The 19,849-nt window shown below is 44.5% G+C and overlaps 1 protein-coding gene across 2 annotated transcripts in view; it reads right to left on the reverse strand.

The window, feature by feature from the left end:
* Window positions 1–19,849, reverse strand: part of CAMK1D (calcium/calmodulin dependent protein kinase ID) — a 344,198-nt gene that overhangs the window by 263,393 nt on the left and 60,956 nt on the right. The gene's annotated exons all lie outside the window — the stretch shown is intronic.

The raw sequence follows: 19,849 nt of genomic DNA on the forward strand, positions 1-19,849 counted from the left end.
TCACTTTTCAGCAAATACATAAGTCAGCGCTCAGTAACCATGCCAGGCATTACGACATCTGTCTCAGCTGATGTTCACAGAAAATGAACAGTCATGAGAGACAAATCACTGAGGAAGCCCTTGTGTGACTGACGATTCCATACTTTTAAACAGAGGTGAAAATATTTACACACCCATTAAATGCCCACACTGTTCAGTTTGGGACCTGGCTCCAGGAACAATTCATCAGTTACCAGAGCTCCAACTGTCAAGAAAACGGGTTCCCAAGCACCACCTTGGACTACTTACAATACGCTTAAAGATGCTAGCATCCCTTTATGCTTTCTGCTCCTTGCATATTTAAGAGTAAGTTTTTCAAGTGGCCGGGAGACAGAGGAGCTGGTACTTCATTTGCTTCAAAATGAGTTCTCAAAACACTGTGTGCTTCAAGATATCTTCCCATTTCTTTGTATCATCTTCAGTTTCCCTATTCAATGTTTTACAGTTTCCAAAGTATAGGTAATCTCCTTGGTTACGTTTATTTCTAGGTATTTTGTTCTTTTTGATGCAATGGAAACGTTTATGTCAGTTGTAAAATTCTGGTTTTTGAAGTGGAAAAAAAAGTGAATGAAAGGCTGCAAATGGCAAAATATCCTTCTTTCTTATGCGTGAGTTGTATTCCATTACATATATATGCTTCATCTTCTTTATCTATTCATTTATTGATGTGCACTTATGATACTTCCATATCTTGGCAATTACAAATAATGTTACTGTTAATAGTGGTGTATGTGTATCTTTTTGAATTAATTCTTATTTTGTGGTTGGCTTTATTCCTTTGATAACTATGTAAGTTTAAAAAGCTAAAGTTCTAGACATTCTTAGAGACAATGAACAGTACATATATGTAAACTCAAAAAAAAGTGCAGAATATTGTGTATATGTATTTGTATGCAATATATTGTTTACGTGCAAATTGTAGCAATTCTATCTAATAAAGCTGAAAACTGAAAAAACAACAACAACACTGTGTGCTATGTAGCCAGAAAGCTCCAGATCGCTTAAACAAGCAAAAAGCACCTTGGCCATGACAACTCTCATTTAACATGTTGCTTTGTTTGGCAGCTATCATTTGTCTAGACAAGATGTAGCTCTCAACTCCTTTCAACAGCCCTTCAGGGCTACCATGGTGACATTCGTCTAACTCAGAAGGACCAAAGACACAGTCCCAAGGGACAGAGCTTTAAAGGACTGACCATCTTCCTTGGCTTATCTATTTGCTTGTACGTATCAAAGGTTTTTTTTTTATAGTCAGTTTACAATGATGTGTTGATTTCCGGTACACAGCATCACGTTTCAGCCATACATATACATACATGGATTCCTTTTAATATTCTTTTTCATTATAGGTTACTACAAGATATTGAACATAGTTCCTCCATGCTATGAAGTAGAAACTTGCTGTTTATCTAATTCATATATAGTAGTTAGTATCTGCAAATCTCAAACTCCCAATTTATCCCTTCATACCCTCTTAACCCCCTGGTAACCATAAGTTCGTTTTCTATGTCTGTGAGTCTGTTTCTGTTCTGCAAATAAGTTCGTGTCTTTATTTTTTAGGTTCCACATATCTCATTTGCTTCTTACGATCTGTACCGATAGTTTTATATGAATAAACTGAAACCAACTCTCTCAAATATTTATCAATCTTTGGTTATTCAAGAATTGATGTTTCAAGATGATTTTAGCCTTTTTTTCAGCCTCCTTCTATCCTTCAGGACATTTTACCACATTTCTACCAGGGAGCAGGGAATAGTTTACGAGAGAGAACAGGTCTTGAGTCAGAGAGGTAAAGTTACAGCTCGGCTACATGATCCATGGGCAGCCTTGCATTTAGCCTCCCTGAACCTCTGCCTCTTCATCTGTAACATGGGGTAACACCCACAGTGCAGGGCCAAAGGGATGATTAAATGCAACCACCTGAAGAGAACATGGGGTGTTGCTCCAAATGTTATCCCTTTTGTCAAAAGTAGTTTTGAAAATAGGATCCGATCAACAAAAACCAGAAACTAACAACCAACGTGACATTTTAGGATTATCAGAGAATGTTAATAATCTGCAAGAATCCCTGGACGCATGGCTGACAGAGCACCATCCATGGTGAGCAGCTGCCTCAGAAATGCCCAGGTGAGCAGGAGGATTTCTTTTTTATTTTTATGTATCTGAGTTGGTAAAGAAATGCCGCGCTGGTGTCTTACCCTGCGATTAGAAATCCCCCACTAGAGCAGCATGTACTAACCCACAGAAGGATAAGCACTTTCTGGGTGTGCCGTCATCGGATTTCCGCATCACAGCTGCACACGCAAATGCAGAGTTGAGGGCTGATTTTCTATCCCCTGCCTGACGTCCACGGTGACTGGGAAACAGCGTGCTGTTCAACCTTCCGCTGAAGAGAACTTCCTTAGAACCATATATAAGAGGCCAGAGTTCAAAGAATCTGAAATATGACAAAGCAGATTTGGAGGAACGATACTGACCTATCCTTTCTGATTTCTCTGCCATTAGCCATTAACACGAAACTTCTCAAATTATAGTATGAGTGCCAGGGCGTAGGTAAAGCCAGAAGATTACAAAGGTGCACTTTCCTGCAGCATCAGTGTCCTCGGGGAGAGTCCGTGGATCGTGCAGAGATGGCGGCGCTCGTGTGTTTACGACTCCCTGCACCAGAGAGCACTTGGGGTGGGGAAAAGGTTGGGAAGCACTACGGAGGGTGAGGGGAAAACACCAATTTACTGAACACCCACCTGCCAAGATTTGCACTCGGTGTCTGCACACTGATCTCAGTTCATTTCTTACTTAGTCATTCAATGATCCTGGGAAGATGAGGAGGGAACAGCCAGGGACTTTAATGATTGTTTTCACATACATTTTAACTAGGTTTTCAGAACCCAGCTCAGTATCTGTATCACATCCTTTGAGTCTCGGGCCCGAGGTGAGAAAAAAGCACCAGGAACTTGGCAGTGAAAACACACCAGTGGCAAGCTCAGACGTGAGAAAACTGGTTGATGTAGATACAGATGTGCTGGCAGGGTATGAATTCTTGTGGTTTACCTTAAAAGGTCTACTTTTGAATATAAACAAATGATCAAATTTACTAATAAGCTCTAATAAACACCAACACATGATACATTTATATATATGTATATATAAAATTATAATATTATATTAATCTATATCTATTTAACTCTTAGAGTTTATTTTCATTCCCTAACCCAATTAATCAGGAAATAAGTTTGCTCCCAACACGAACTCCAGCCACTGTTTGTGCGGCAGGATTTGGCCAAGGGATGCACCTTCTCTAACGTAATGCTCACTTCTTCTCCCCAGTCCAGCCAGAATGTTCCTTGTCTATGCTGCTGTTCAGTGCTGCCCTCTGAGTTACTCTCACCAACACGAGAGGACCCCACTACCTTAGTTGGTTAGAAACAAAAGCTCCCTGAATCAAATCAGCCCCCTGGGTCTGTTTTGCCCGTCCTTTGACCCCTCTCCTTTCTACTAACACATATGACAGATATCTTAGGTAGTGAGTGCCCATGAAACATACAAGCGTCAACTCTATTTTTATTGGCCTTCTTAACTATCATATTTTACACCCATCCTGCTGGGCTGCCTTGAGACTCTCACAAGTATGGTCAAATGTTTATCAGCAGCTTAAAAAACTCTTAACAGGCCAGAAATACAAACTGTCCATTCAGTAAAACATGCCCATGAAAGAATCATTTACTTTTCATGATCATTTACTTTTCACGACATTACCAGAATTGGGCAAAACACTAAAACCATTGTGAACACACACTCATCTTCTTTCACTGACTCACAAAGGAGCTAAGGAGCTTGCTGTGTGCAGAAGATGTAAGACGTGTTGGATGGGAGTATTCGGAGGAAGTAGCTACCAAAAGTGGATACTACTCAGGAAACGGAGATGCTCTCAGGAGAAGCAGTCTTTGGTTTCTGTGACAAGCAACAAACCTCTTCCTCCAAAGATGCAGTGGCACAACAATACGGTCTCCACTCGGTGCCGCTAACCTTCTATTAGGAGCGTGTATCAACTACCATCAAAGAGAAAGAATGCCTAAAATAATTGTGGCAGATTTCACAGGCTGATGCACTGCTCTGGGGTACGCTTACTTTAAGAACATCTCTCGTTAAACTGCTGCCCCAAAGAGCAAAAGGCATTAGAGAATCAGCCCACTTTCATTGAATTTCTCCATCACCCTATCTCACCTTTGCATCCTTGTCATTCTTATCGCCTCTTCGAAAATAAAATTCAGAAAGAAAACACAACTTAGCAAGCACCGGATGCGTATCCTCGTAGTTCCCAGACTCCTCGCGTTATCCCTGAGCACAGCCGCTAGAGCATGGTGCCTCACTGCTAGTGATGGAGAATGTGAGCAGTCCCTCCATCGTGCATGAGCTCTAGCGACTCCCCCAGCCAAGCCCGGTGATGCTCCCGCACGTTCCGGTAAGGCCAGAACAGGTGGCAGAGAGGAAGGGCTCGTGCACTCACAGCCTCTCCTTTCCTTTATCTCCTAGGAAGCAAAGACCACGTTCTCTGAGGTCACCCTGAGATTCCAAGAGAACAGACCTGACAAAGCTCTGAAACAGCCAGTCCTCAAAGACAGCCCAAGTCTGCTCAGCAATAAATAACAGGGAGATAAAACAGCAAGCTTCCATCATCACTTTTTTGTGCATTTCGTAGGATGATGGTGGATTCTGGGACCCCTGGACATCTCAACACTACTCTTCAGAACGGAGTTTATCATGATTATGAAATAAGGTTCTGTATTACTCGGCACATTTTTGAAACTTAAGTCTGATTTCTGGTGGTTTTGTAACTAACTCACCCAACCTAAGATTGTTTGTGAATATGCTGGCTCCAGATAGATGTATATTTTGGACTTTGGTTGCCAGGAAAATTTCAGACTCCCAAGACTGGCTGTCAGTCTGTTGTTATTCTTTCTTATCTGAGCAAGACTCAAGTTGTTGTAGCACTGGAGATGCAAGAAACACTCTGACCATCAGACTTTCTTGTGCCTTTGATCTCTGCTCATCAAGTTTCACCAAAATTGAATTGAACCCAAAGAAACCCAAAGAGCCCAGAGAAAAATTTCTCTTTGAAAAAGTAATTTTATCATAGAAACTTAAAAATATATATATTAATCTTTCTTCTGATTCAGAAACTATGAAAGGGAAATCTACCAGTAAAAGAAAAGAATAAGGCAAAAAAAAAGAACACAGGAAATAAATGTTTGAAATGTCTATATTATCTACTGTGGAAATATCTCCACGGTAGTTTCAGACAATGATTATCATGAAGATAAACAGAATGCGAGCTGTGTGGTACGTGTGTGTTTCAACTTTCTGTAGTTAATGTGTCACAGTACAGGGGTGAATTACATTTAACCTCTTTTTGAATGGGAAAGCAAAGGATAGACTTGTCATAGTAGTATCTTATCTGTTTGATAAACTGGGTTAGTGTCACAAATCATACAGATCACATTATCCCCACTACAGCCCTCCTGTTGTGAAAACAAACCACGACGGTCAAACCAACTTTTTATTTATTCATCTAAATTCAGGTCTCCTGCCCACACAGCAGCAGGCTGGGCGACAGTGACTGCTGGAACGTGTTTACTTCTTATTTGAAACTGAAGTGATACTGATCTTATGGTAAAATGAAATCCTGACTGCTACGGCCAAAGATTAAGAGTGAGAATTTACCCTACTTTATTATCCTGTGTGCAAGAATATTGTTCACGGAGACACAGGAACAGAAGATCAGCAGTGACCCCCACCTTCTGATGTCAGCACAGACTTCTTTCACCCACTTCCCTGGACCCCTGCAACAGGAACCTTCTCTCCCTCCGTCCTCACCTGCTTGTTGTCTGCCTGCTCCTTCAAGGATGCCCTTCTGAAAGCTTGGACCTTAAGGCACCACTGACAGCATCTAAAACAGCGCCTGGCACGTCGGATTGGCAGACTGACTCGGGGAGCACGTGCGGATGGAATGACCGAATGTACTGACTTAGCGTCTGAGAAAGGAAGCGGAGTGGATGGCCTCAGCCCTTCACGATGCACTCAGCCAGCCTCACCTCCTGCCACCTGCCTTTGTTCTAGCTCAGCGCCACAGGGCATGCCCAGACAGATTCACTTTCGCTGGCTGGTGGTTTTGCGTGTCATTCAAAAAGTCAACACATTAGAAAAAGACACACACAGGAGTCATTCCTCTGTTCTCAATCGCCCTCTTCCCCTCTGCCTGCTCCAGATGCACATCTGTGTCGGTTCCCTGTTTGCCCACATAGCATTTCTTTATGCAAAAAGAAGCAAACGCACCTATAAATTTTCATATCCCACTCTTTCTTACATAAAGGTAGTGTACTCCATACACTGCTCTCCACCTTGCTTCTTGCACTTGGCAATGTACCTGAACATCACGCTACATCAGTACACAGCTCTCCCTCACTCTCTTTTAACAACTGCCCGACATTCCACTGTACACGTACACTGTCCTTTAACCACTCCCTTATTGACTGATGGACACCTGGTGGCTTCGATGTTCTGGTGTGATATACAAAGCTTTGGTGATAATCAGGCACAAATGTCATTTCGTTACACGTACAGGTGTGTGCATGGGAAAGATTCCAGGACAGGACTGCACATCGGTAATGGAGGTTCATACTGTCAGATTCCCCTCCTGGAGGGTTGTTAAAAAACACTGGTAGGTGGCTGTAAAGACATGATGACACCTTAAATGTATGTGTGTGGTGTTGGTCCCTAAAATTTTTCCCATTCTTCTCAAGTGGAGTGCTAACCAAATTCTTCACTTTCATTAAAGCTAGACTATTTTAAAACTTAAGTCAACACAGCCTCCCCTGCTGGTGGTCAGAGATCAGTATTCCTCTTCTACGTCCATCCATCATTTCTCTAGGAGAACAGATTTTCCCTCTAGCAACCTATTAGAGGAAAACAGGCCCTCTAAAACAGCCCTGAAAGCCTAGTTAATACGGGTGAAATGAAATTTTTATAAGGGTATTCAGGGATTCTAAATCAGCAGCAAATATTTTTTTCATCACAACACCCAAAATGACATGGAAAGAAAAACACAAATGAATATTTAAAAACCTTATTCATTCCAATTCAGAGGGGACTCTCCCCCCAAACAAGTTTATATTCTCAGAGGTTTTAGTAATTCATGATTTTTTTTCACAGCAAGAATCTCAAATTAGAAAATGATGCCTATTTGCAGAATTAATGAAAAGGTCCTTTTCCCACCCCCTCTACAGAAGCCATGAGGGAACAACATACTTTCACGTGAGAATCTCGGCGTTCAGGAAACTGACCCTCTGGTTTAGGACATTTATTATAGTCAAGGAGCACAAAAGCAATGATCTGCTTTTGCACCAGCATAGTTTGCTAAATATACATATACTTGTCCAAATTCATTCCTTTGTGTGATATACAGTTGACCCTCGAACAATACGGCGGTTAGGGGCACCAGCCCTCCTGGAAGCCGAAAATCCGAGTATAATTTGCAGTGGGCCCTCCATACCTTTTGGTTCCTCCATATCCACAGTTCTGCAACCTAAAAGATCCACAGATCAACCAACCGCAGATGGTGCAATACGGTCGTCTCTAAGCTGAAAAAAACCTGCGTGTAAGTGGACCCACCCAGTACAACTCCATGCTGCTCAAGGGTCAGCTGGACTTTCGTACGATGCCTTCAATATACTTTAAAGCGACTTGGCATGGACGAGATGATATTAAATTAAATGCTAATTTAAGCTTCAATTCCAGAGACAGCTAGTCAACCTGCATCAGTAACTCACACTCCACCCACCATAACAGGCGCAAGAACCGTCTTAGCTGGTTTATTCATACCAGTTCCAACCTAGAAATAAACAAGTGTCCACCGAGGATAGAACGGGTATCCAAATTTCACACAGTGGACCACCACATGGCAGTAGGGGAAAATGAACAATGTATATAAGCAGCAACATGAATAAATCCCACAAAGCGTAAGCAGGATGCCAACTTTCTGGAATTCAAATCAGGCAAAACTAACTTATGGTGACAGAGGTCAGAACAGTGATTACCTTTGGGCAGGGAGGTGTTGTTTCAACTGGGAAAAGGGGACCAGGGAGCCTTCTAGGGTGCTGGTAATGTTCTACGTCTTGATCTAGGGGGTCAGTACAAGGGTTAAAATTTTTTGAGATTTGTGAACTTTACTGTATGCAAATTCTATCGGAGCTGGTCAGCTAGCATCCTAACCAAGCAGTCCTTACTCTGGGAGTGGCAACTAGAAACACTTGGGCTATTACATTTGAGTAATGCTAGAGCCTCTGCCAACCAGATCCTCAGAAATGATTTTTTTTTCCTTGATGAAATTGGTAGTTTGTTAATTAGCATGGTAAGTGTTAAGAATGGGGTAAAAAAAATTTTTAGGTCCTCCCTGTCCTGGTCCATACTCTGATTTCAGAATATGCCTGGAAACAAAGGATGGTTTCCTCTGCTTTGTGAAGGATCAGCAGCAAACACTGCCAGCCCCACCCCCCTGCTCCTCCTCCCCAGTCGATGGCACCAACTTTTCACAGCACCTGGATGGCACATCTCAACCCTCTCCTTTGATGAAGGGACAATGGACACATTGGGAAAGGAGAAGCCTCCCAAAGTAAGGGCTGCCTCAAGTCCCCACATCTTTGCCTGGTTCCTGGGCTCCAGGGACAGAAGGTCCATCAGCCAGTGACACTGACTACCAGGACACTCAGGCATGGGCACCTCTCCTCCAGGTGCTGAAACATCCAGAAAGCCTTAGCTCTCCATTCTTCTTCCCCTTGGCCCCGCCCACCAAACACACACACACACACACACACAACCATCCTCAAGTCTCTCCCCACCCCACCCCCAAATGCAAACATGTGATTGGTATAGTCATTCATTCAACAGATATTCAGAGTTTGGGCAAAATCTGAAAGATGAGTATCTTTTAAAGATTTGTCTATTTCAGGTGTGCCTATTGTATGAATGACAGTATTTACTGAAACACACTCTCAGCAAAACGTCTCTCGCTCACCTCAGTCAATTCATCACTGACACTGAGATACAGGCAAGAATCCAGAAGGCACCCATGATGCTGGGGACCAGTCCCCAGGGCAAGGTAACTGTGAGAGGGAAGCGCTGCTGGCCCTTTCTCTGTGGCTGCCCCTCGTGGAGAAGGAGGAGGGCTGGCCGGAAGGGACAGAGGGTGGACGCCCAGCCCCTTCTCCCTCGTACTCCTGGGAACCTGCTGGAAGCCCGCCTACTGCTTTTCTCCCCTAAGCTAGCGTGGCCCGATCCAGAGGTTCAGAATGAGGACGCCCTTTACTGCCACAGTCTGAGGCCCTCCGATTTAGCTTTTCTTGGCAATAAAGTTAATATTCGGGTCTCCATCTGGATCGGGCCAGGATAAACAACAAGGACCCACTGTATAGCACAGGGAATTATGTTCAATAGCTCATAATAATCTACAATGGAAAAGAATCTGAAAAAGAATATATACGTTATATATAAAAACTGAATCACTTTGCTGTACACCTGAAACTAACACAACATTGTAAATCAACTATACTTCAATTAAAAAAAATCAAAAAGACTGTCAAAGTCCTTGAACAATTATGGAGCATATAAAGTACAAGCCTGAAACCTGCTGGGTGGAAAGCAAGTTACTGCCTCCTTCCCTAAATTGGCAAGGATACAATTTACCTAAATAGTTTTAACGCTCGGTCCGCCGAACCTACAGGTTGACCCACAAGTCAACCCCAACCTGCCTCAACCGATCCCATGAACCAAATCATTTGCAAATTTCTACCTCATCTTGCTATAGAGGCATAGTTTGTCTCTGTAAACTGTGACTCCTGCTCCAGGAACAAGAGATGAATGAACAAAATCAGAGCAGCACTCCCTAAAGGTATTAAACATAAAACCATGAGCCTTCAAGATCATTTAGTTAGTCCTACATCCTTGTTCCTCATACGAAGCAACTGCAGTAACTTTATGCACCTGGGGAAATCGAATATGAACTGGATATTAAGGATCCTGAAAAATTATTGTGTTAGTGGTGATCATGCTATTTTGATTATATGGGAAAACACTTCTCCTTCTTTTCTTCCTTCTTTCCTTCCTTTCTTGGGGGAACTGGAGGGTGGATATCCATTTTAAGTATTGTAAAGGGTGGAATGTCAAGATACCCTTTTTATTGAGATATAATTGACACATAACACCGTGTAAGTATGAGGAGGACCATATGTTGATTTGACACACTTACATACTGCAGTATGATTACACTGCAGGCTTAGCCAAACCTCCATGACATCACGTAATTACCATTTCTTTCTTGTGGCGAGAACATTTATGATCTAGTATCTTAGCAGCTTTGAAGTATCTAATATGTATGTTAACTACTGTCACCCTGCTGTGCGTTAGATCCCCAGAACTTATTGATCTTCTAACTTCAAGTCTGTATTCTTTAATCAGCATCTCCTCAGTTTCCCCACCCCTCAGCCCCTGGTAACCACAAGTCTACTCTCCGCTTCTACAAGTTCAGCTTTTTTAGATTTCACAAGTAAGTGATATCACACAGTATTTGTCTTCCTCTGTCTGAATTATCTCACTTAGTATGATGAGCTCAAGGTCCACCCATGTTCTTGCAAATGGCAGGATTTCCTTTCTTCTCTTGGCTGGATAATATTCCATTTTATACGTTGATGAACACTTAGCTTGCTTCCATGTCTTAGTTAATCTGAATAATGCTGCAATAAGATATCTTAAATATACTTTAAAATATCTTAGCATTTTTTTTCACAAATGGAGATAGTTAAGTAAGTAAATGAATGAATGAATAGTTGTCCTGACCCAGGGTACACAAAGCTGGTTAACGGAGGAGGAGCTGGCTACCCGCCAAGCATCCTTCCTCTAATGCTTCACAAGGGACCCTTTACTGTGTCTTATACCCTCAACACCTGAGCAGCTACCCAAGGCGACTGCAGTCTGTCAGAAGGTCATTCAGGTTCTGCCCACTCAGCTTTGGAAAGACTCTGCATACTTCAAATTAGTGTGGCAAACTGGGCTTGGATGAGCTGAGAAAGTTACCAGAGCGGCCTTCTTCTCAGATCCAGATGACCGAGTGATGGCCAAGTAGTCATGAACACTGGTCTGGGTGGAAATTTGTTTCGAGTTTCCAAGACCCTATCAGTGGACCAAGAGACTAGACTCTCCCATGCCATAACAAAACCTAATAGAATAAGAGCATAATCATACCTAATAACCAGGAACTGCTTCCCACGTACCAAGGACTGTTCTAAGTGGTTCACAAGAATGATCTCAGCTAATCACTGCAACATTCAAAGAGATTACTATCTCCATCATACATGAAGTGACGGGAGCACAGAGAGTTTAAGAAACTTGCCAAGACCACAGAGCCCGCAGGGCCAGCGCCACCACTGGGACGACTGTGCCACACGGCCTCCTGGCCGCACTCCGTTTCCACACAGTCGTGCCCCAAGTCTCTCCCTGGGAGAAATGGTCCAGGGACACGTCTCATTGTCCTTAAAAACAGCACAAAAGAATGCAAACAAAAGGTAAACGAGAAACACAAAGTTCACCGCACGGGCCAAAACAAGATGTTCGACGTCAGAAAAATCTTTCACTTTGTTTTTCTCGTGAAAAATTCAAACCATTCAAGTGCTGCCTAACTGTCTTCTCCAAATGAATCTGGGCTAGACATCCAGGCAGCTCTGCAATTTCTCCTTAGAGAACTCTCTCTGGAGGCAGCAGAGGCCTGGGCTGCCCGCTCAGACCCTCGTCCTGACGGGATGGGAAGGCGCCAGTCATTTCCTTTAAGGGCTCTGGGCAAGTTCCTGCAGACAAGTCTTCACACTCACACAGGAAAAAAAGGAGGATGCAGTCCACCTTCCAATACCTTCTCCAGGGCTTCCAGGACTGACAATGACTTTGAATGAATCTCCATAATTAAATTACTACGTTAACATTATGCCTTCAGAGCTAAAAGGACAAGACTTAAAAAAAAAATCAGATTGAAACAACCAATCTGAGAAAAGCTGAGGTGTCTTATGATGAAACTGGGGACAATTCCCTGCTGGAATGGTCCCTAGCCCCATTCCTGAGCCCTTTCCCTCCACTAGTCCAACAGGAGTGTAAGTTAAGGGTGTCTCATGCAATCTTAGAAGTCACAGAATTCTCAAAGGACTTCAAAGTCAAATGGAGACACAGCACAGGTAGGCTCTGAAAGCACAGAGGGAAAGGCAGACCAAAAAGCAGATCAACAAGAACCGAGGGCTCTAACTCCAGTGGGTTCCGTAACTATTGGCATGGACGTTTCTGCAAAGGGCCTTGACCACCAAAAGAAAAAGGTTTCATATCTTGGCTACTGTCCCTATTTGAAAAACCTGAGTTTCCTCCGATCTTAGTAGACTGAATGAGCAAGGGAAAAACTGAGGCAAAGAGGCCATATTTCTATCTGCAATGGAAACGAACACTGGTATCTACAAGTGACAAGAACCTCTCACACAGAACCAGCCTCCTCTCACTAGCTGGGAACTTCTTGTTCCTTCCCCAAATTTATTATTGTTAAAATTAGTATTTGACATTCACCAAATGCCAACAGCAGGCCTCTATCTGCTATTATGACTCCATCATTTGCTCACCTCTGAACTGACTTTCAAAACATTGTTAACTTGGTCCCAGAAAACAACCGTCAGGCATAAAGATAAGGAAGGAAATTCAAAGTTATACTGACCATAAAACTAAATTGGTGATATAATTTTCTACAGTTGTCAAGGCATGCTTTATGGCTTTTACATTAAAAAGACTGAGAACTTTTTTTTTCTTTTTATGACTGCAGACAGCGTAAACACGATGGTTCGAATGGCTAAAAGCAAGTCAGGAAAGGACCTGGGAACAGTCTCTTGTTTAAAAATGTGTGTTGACGTTCCTCAGCCATGAAACTTGGAAAACCCAAAGGCAAGTCTGTCTATTCCACAGTCCAAACGTGTCCTCCCCTTTCTTGCCCACATTTTGGTGTTAGGCCCCTCACAGCAGGTCACAGCAAAGCCAATGATGGAAGGCAGCCAAGCAACAAGAGGCAGTAGGACCATCCTTCACACCAAAGAAGCCAAAACAAAAATGGCAGCACCGAAGCTAATTCTAGCTAAACGTGAGCTATGCAGTATTCAAACCAGTGCCAAGGTGGTTTCACTTCAGAACTCTCACATTAACTCAATTAACGTATCCTCTTCCTCAAAGTCTCGGAGACCATGGAAATGGAGATTTCCGTGGTCCTCCTCAATCCCGACTACGTGAGCACAACCCATGGTTCATGCCTCCATGGAGGCAATTATAACATATTGCAACTACTCATTTCTGTGCTTGTCTGTCCCCTCCCCTCCATCAGAGGGTCCTCAAATCACGAGTGACATCACTTACCCATCTGTATGTATGACAGAGGCACTTGGCACTGAGCAGACACCCCTCACCCCTATTCCATAAATACTGAATAGGTCTTATAAACACACAGTCCCTGAGAAGACTTTCTGCTGGTAAATATCCTTCCTACTCAAGGCAAAATTCCACCATGAAAGATTCATTTCTTTGGCTCTGTCTTCTGGAGTCTTTAACAAGATCTCTCTGAAGGGTGTCACTGTCTTCTCAACTGCTGTGAACTAATGTATAGAGGAAGTTAAAGAAAATGGCTCCAAACCGAAGGGAAAGATTAGAAAGAAAAGAAATAGGGAGGAGAAGTGGAAAGAGTGAAGGAAATGAGAAGAAAAGGTTGGGAAGGAGGCAAAGGAACACCTGCCTTCTTTGTTTTTGCCAGGAATCCATTATCCCCGCCTCCTCTCCAGGAGGAGCTGTCGACACTCCCAAGTGTACTCACTCCTAACGTGATCCTTCTCACAAACGAAACGGAGGAAGCAGGTTTCCCTTGTCCCCCAAATGCTCAACAATGGTTCAAAGTTTCTTTTTGATCTTTTTTCCTTCTTAGGAAAGAAAGCAAAATGAAGGGAGAGAAAAACACTTCACAATCTTTCACAACCAGGGAGAGCACCACATAAACTTTTGACATGAAAACTCTGACCACAGGTTCATGTTCAAGGTTTGGGGTGACAGCTAGAAACACTGACCTCGAAAGGAAGGGTTTTTGCAAATCTTCCTGAATTAAAACATGAGGAGAATGAAGTTCCACTTTCGTATAATGTTTAAGAGAAATCAAAGTTTTAAGAAGAGCAAATTATCAGTAAAGACTACTATAACAACTCTTCAAGCATATGGTTTACATTTTATTGAGTTTTTAGTCCATGCTGATTTATTACTAAGACCCCCCCCCAAAAAATGATTACTGCTGCATCTTTATGCCATCAAAGTGACTCTCTTTCACAACTTTAAAAACAAATTTCAAATTTCCATTTTTTCACTTTTTTCAGTGCAAGAAAATTCAATTTATACAGTTTCCAATCCTCTCTGTTCTGGAGGTTTTACTGAAACTGTGATAAAGTGCTTCTCGGGTGATTTGAGGGTTTTAATTTCCATCTTTGAGAACAGAGTAGAATATATAAAGAAAAATTAAGCTTAGACAAGAGGAGGGGAGAAGAGTTCACCTTTTGTCACATCAAATTAAACAAAACAAACAAACAAACAAACAAAAAACTATATATATATATATCCAAAAGGACTAAAATATAACCAGAATGGCAGGGGCAGAAAAGCAAGAGCTCTACTATTTCATGATCACTACGTAATTTGAAAGAGACTTTTATGAGGAGTTGCAGGGAATAAACCCCAGGCCAAAGGAACCCCATCTCTGCCTTTCATCAAATTTAAAAAGAAGTTCCTGCCATAAAGTAAGACACGTCAGGCCACCACATTCTTTCCCATTTGGTTTAGACAAACAATCTCCTCGGCCTGCCTGGTTATCAAAGACCCAGCAGGAGAAACAAAGTAAGCCCTGCCCCCTCAGGACGTGGGGACTGTCAGGCTCAAGTGCAAACCACTCAGGAAGGCAGCTCTGCAGCTTGTTCATGCAGCGGATGTCCACACTGATGGTGCTAACAGAAGGCGCGAGGATGCACCGTAAGAGCAATACCCCAGCGTTGTTATCACAGCCGAGCCCTCAAAGGCAGGCGAACAACACAAGGCACATTTCAGCCCTTGTCAATTTCATCCTCGCAGCGCACTGAACGGCGATTAAGCTTCCTGCACATATCAAGGGGCGCACATACACAAAATGACTTTGAACACACTTGGCTCTAACTGTCTGGCCTCCAGTCAATAAAGGCACCCAAAGACGAGCCCCGCCAACAAATTTAAAACCACAACAAACCACCGTTCTTGGTCTCTGAGACGCATGCAATCTTTTTACCCACAGAAAGCACTCGTCATCTAACTTCAAAAATGACTTGTAGAAAAGAAAAATAATTTTAGCTTGGGATACAGCACAAGAGTCCTCAGACAGCCAGGCACTGGGACTCAGGATAACAGATCCTGGTGTCTGACGTGTGTCCTATGCAGACCACGGACTCCCACCCGTGACAGGTGCATGGCTCCATTTTAATAAGCGGGAGGGGAAGATGGGGAAGATTCCTGCATCTGAAGGCTGAGGTCTCGGGAAAATTCCATGGAAAACCAAAATCTAGTACAAGCATGATATCTTGCTAAAACATGAAAGCAGCACAGTGCTATTCCAGGGTGTCATTTATACTCAGTGTCCAAGGACAAGTCTCTTTATTTTTTGCTGTTTAACTGAAGTCAAAACTATGAACTGTGTGGTGGGGTGGGGCAAAGCAGAAAAGAAAGAGGCAGGATTCCTCTATGCTATGGAGAACAAATGTATCACATCTCTGCAACGATGCCTCAAACTTCAGAGGTTACAGTGAGAATTTTAAATCTCAAGGTTAATAATCCCGGGGGGGGTAGGGTGGGTATAGCTCAGTGGTAAAGCATGTGCTAATAAGTAAGCATGCACGAGGTCCTGGGTTCAATCCCAAACAGCAACAAACAATTAACAAACAAACCAAAAAAGGTTAATAGTCCCTAGCATGACATCAAACATATGGACCCACTCTCCCTGGTTAAGAGGTCAGCAGCAGTAAGCAAATTTCATTATAATATCTAACTCCCAGACCAGTGGGATGAATAGGAAAAAGGTCCCAGCAAACAAGAAGGTGACCACAAGGAAAAGGCTTGCCCAGGGAGCTCTCCTGATGGAACAGCCTGAGCCTAGATACAGGATTTTCTGAGAAGCTGAACATGCCATTTAAGAAAGGAACTGAATTTAAAAAGAAAAGAAAGAAAGGAACTGAATTCATGTCCTGGGGAGCTAAGCCTTTTTGTCCTTCCCATTCAGAGAGGACAATGGCCAGATACACAACTCCATCAGGGCAGAGGACCAAGAAGGCGACTTGCCCGATGTGAAGGAAAGGACCAGGGGTGGAGAAAAGAGGCCCAGAACTGCTCAGAATGAGGCTTCCTTTCCAGGGAAGGTCTGAGATCAATGGTCCAAGATGAAGAGGATGAGGACCGAGGTTCCGGGTGAAGGCAATGACTTCAGCTGCCGGAACTGCTCCGTGATGAGCCCGGCAGGAAAGTTCTCACAGTAGGCCTGACTTCTGTCCTTGGAAAGGCCTCCTTCTGGGCCAGCCCTTGGCTGGTATCTGAGAATTTGGATTTGGAAGAGTTCCCACCACCCTAACTGCACTGGCTCACTGTCTTAGGTGTCCATGGGGCTCAGGCTTGAACAGGACAAGAAGTGAGGTAAGGGAGAATTCACTCTCTGCCTGACTGCTAAGCTGGGACATCGGCGTTGGACGTCCCTGCCCTCGGATGGGACTTACACCCCCAGCTCTCCTGCTTCTCTGGCCTTCAGACTCAGACTAAAATTATACCACCAGCCCTCCCAGGCCTTTTGGGAGTCCCTGGCTGCAAATCCTGGGACTTCTCAGCCTCCCTAATTCTTTATAATGAATTACATATCTATCTGTCTACCTACCTACTATCTCCTATGGTTCTGTTTCTCTGGAAAACCTTAACTCATCCAAGAGTACTATCACAAGGAATTTCTGAACTTTTCAATTACGGCTGGAGATTCGCTAATTTAGGTCCTTAAATTTTTGGAATCATTAAGCAATCACCGGTTAGATGCCACTACCCCTAAAGCCATCAGTTAATTCTGGGCTAGGAATGAAGGTTCAGAAGTAGTGGGAAGAACAGCCTGGAATATATAAGCCAGGACCCCAGTTGACTTCCCAGCATTGACTAGATCCAGCCCTGCTCCTGGCCCCTGACAACTACCACAGTGGATGCCCTGGGGGGCACCCACGATCTAGGCTCACATGACCACAAAACCTCAAAGCCTGAAGGACTCTCTCATTTTGCAGATGAGATTCGGGAAGGCAGAGCAGTGTGTCAGAAGTCACAAGTCAAGGTGTGTCTGATTCTGGCTGTCTTTTCCCATGCGTGACCTGACTCTCCAGACCCCAACTCATGGCTGGAAAGAGAGTCACAGTTGAGGGCCATAAAATGTCAGGAGAAAATAGTCAGGAGCTGCAAGAGGCCACAGAGGACGTCTTCAAACACTCAGTGGAAGCGAAGGGGTTATAAATCTTAAAATGTGACACAGAAAAGGTGGCTAGTAGTCATTACTTGTAGCCTTCCTAGGCAATCTCTTCAGGGCAGCGGAGAATGAGGAGAAAAGTCACACGTGGTCACGCAGGCAACAGAAGAGGCTCACGAAGCAGGGACATGTCCCCACATCTCTGCTCCTGGACAAAGAGACACGTGCTCCCTCCCGGGGCCCCTTGGTTCCTCCTCACCAGTCAGGCTGGTGCTCTGAAGGGTCACACTGGCTCTGCTTGCGTATTAGTGGATCTTTTAAACAAATTATTCCTGGGGGAGGTGGGGACAATTTATCACCTCTTGGTGGCGTGTGATTAACCGGTTCCCTTGGGGGTGTCTGAGGATTGGTCTCACACGCTACTCAGCACCTGGGCCCCCATTTCTCTACATGATCTCCTTTTCATCTTGGCAATGAAAGGAACCCAGCCTCGGATTCATCCAGACCCAGCTGCAAGCCGGGCTCCCTCCCATCCGGGCAGGGGTGAGCTAAGAGCTGACCTCGGGGTCCGCGTCTGCCCTCAATAACCAGGGATGATGGCGCGGCCTTGAAAATCAGCCCGAGGCTCCAAGTGGCTTACTGGGGAGGTGAGACGCGTGTTTGATTAACTTTCCTACAAAACTGTCCTGAACGCTTTGGTTTATGGTTTTAATTTATTCTTCCTTTCTCCGCTACAGTAACAAGGCAATGCCAACAAGGTGGCAGGAACATAAATTTTGGAAAATAAGAAAATGAGGCCAATCTCCTGAGTTGTTATGCAGAACCCAATAAAAGCATTGAAAAATATGTATCACCTGTAGGCACAAACGCCCCAAGACTGAAAAGCTCCGGAAAGAAGCACCAGGGAAATCTAACAATCAAGACACGTGGGTTCCGGCTCCAGCTCTGGCCCTAAGGAAACCGCAATTCCCAGTCCAGGCAGCTCTCGGGCCAACGTTTCTTCTTTCGCAAAATTGGCAACGTCCTGCCTCATTCTCAGACTATGGCACGTGGCCCACCAGCAGGATGAGGGGAAAGCCGTGGAATTAATTCAAATGACTTGGCGAGAAGGCTCATTTGATTGAGTGCAAGCACCAGACAGTCTAAAGCAAACTGCTCCTTTTCACGTTCATTAGAAACAAAAACTCGCAGCTGCCAGCTGCTGCCCCCCATCACACAAACATCAGCCACCTACAAACAGGACTAAGTGCCCCAAGATGCTTCGTTCCTACAGAGCCGATGGCTGGCTGCCCTCGGGTCAGTATTATCACATGGCTTTGCCAAGCAATCCGTCTTTTCATGGTGAGTACCAAGGTCACCGTGAGTTTAATCCCCTCCAAATGCTTGCCAATTCCAAAAGAGCCGGATCTGAAGTGATAAGGGGTTTTTGATGATTATCCCGGCTGCCGATTTCGTCCCAGAGAGAAGGGCAAGAGAAAGAAGGGACACGTGTGTGCCCTTCTCACTGTGTCTGCAATTCAAATAAGGCCAGAAGTCAGAGGCTCGGAAGAGAAGAAAGCAAGGAAGCCAGAACGTGGGGGACAAAACAAAAGAAAGGAGTGACCCATGGCCCCCTAAGTGACACCCACACTGGGGTGGGGAGGGTGAAGTTTTGTTCTAAGAGCTGCCCTGCCAAGGTCCACGTGGCCCATGGGACACTAAGCCAGGCAATGAAATCCAGTGAATACAAACAGCCACGCACGCACAGCCCGGGACTTGGCAGATGTGAAAGCTCAGGGCACAGCTTCCTCTGCCCTTGTCTTCCAGACGCACCTGCGTGGTCACCCTCCTCACACCTGAACTTGATGCCGACCGCCTTCCAGCCCCCGTGCGAAGTGCCGGGCACAGCGAGATGGACGTGTCAGGAGTTAGGGGAGAGACAGTGGGGCCAGGAGGGGCGCTGTGACTCTGGGAGGCCAGGGAAGATGCTCTGAGGAGGTGATACTGAAACTGCAGGAGGAGAAGCCAGCAAGGCAAAGGGAGGAGGAGGAGAAGGCAAAAACAAGGAAAGGGCTGCGGGTACCCCGCCCAGGCTGGGAAAGCGCTTGGCTGCTGGGGGCCGGGGGGCTGAAAGGAGTGGGGAGGGAGTGACTGTAAGAAGGAGCAGGGTCTGGAGACAGGCGCAGGGGCCCCGCCACATGTGGCCTCTTGGAAAGGGTGTTGGGTCATCTG

Source organism: Camelus dromedarius, chromosome 26, assembly GCF_036321535.1.
Source record: "Camelus dromedarius isolate mCamDro1 chromosome 26, mCamDro1.pat, whole genome shotgun sequence".
Classification (NCBI taxonomy): domain Eukaryota; kingdom Metazoa; phylum Chordata; class Mammalia; order Artiodactyla; family Camelidae; genus Camelus; species Camelus dromedarius.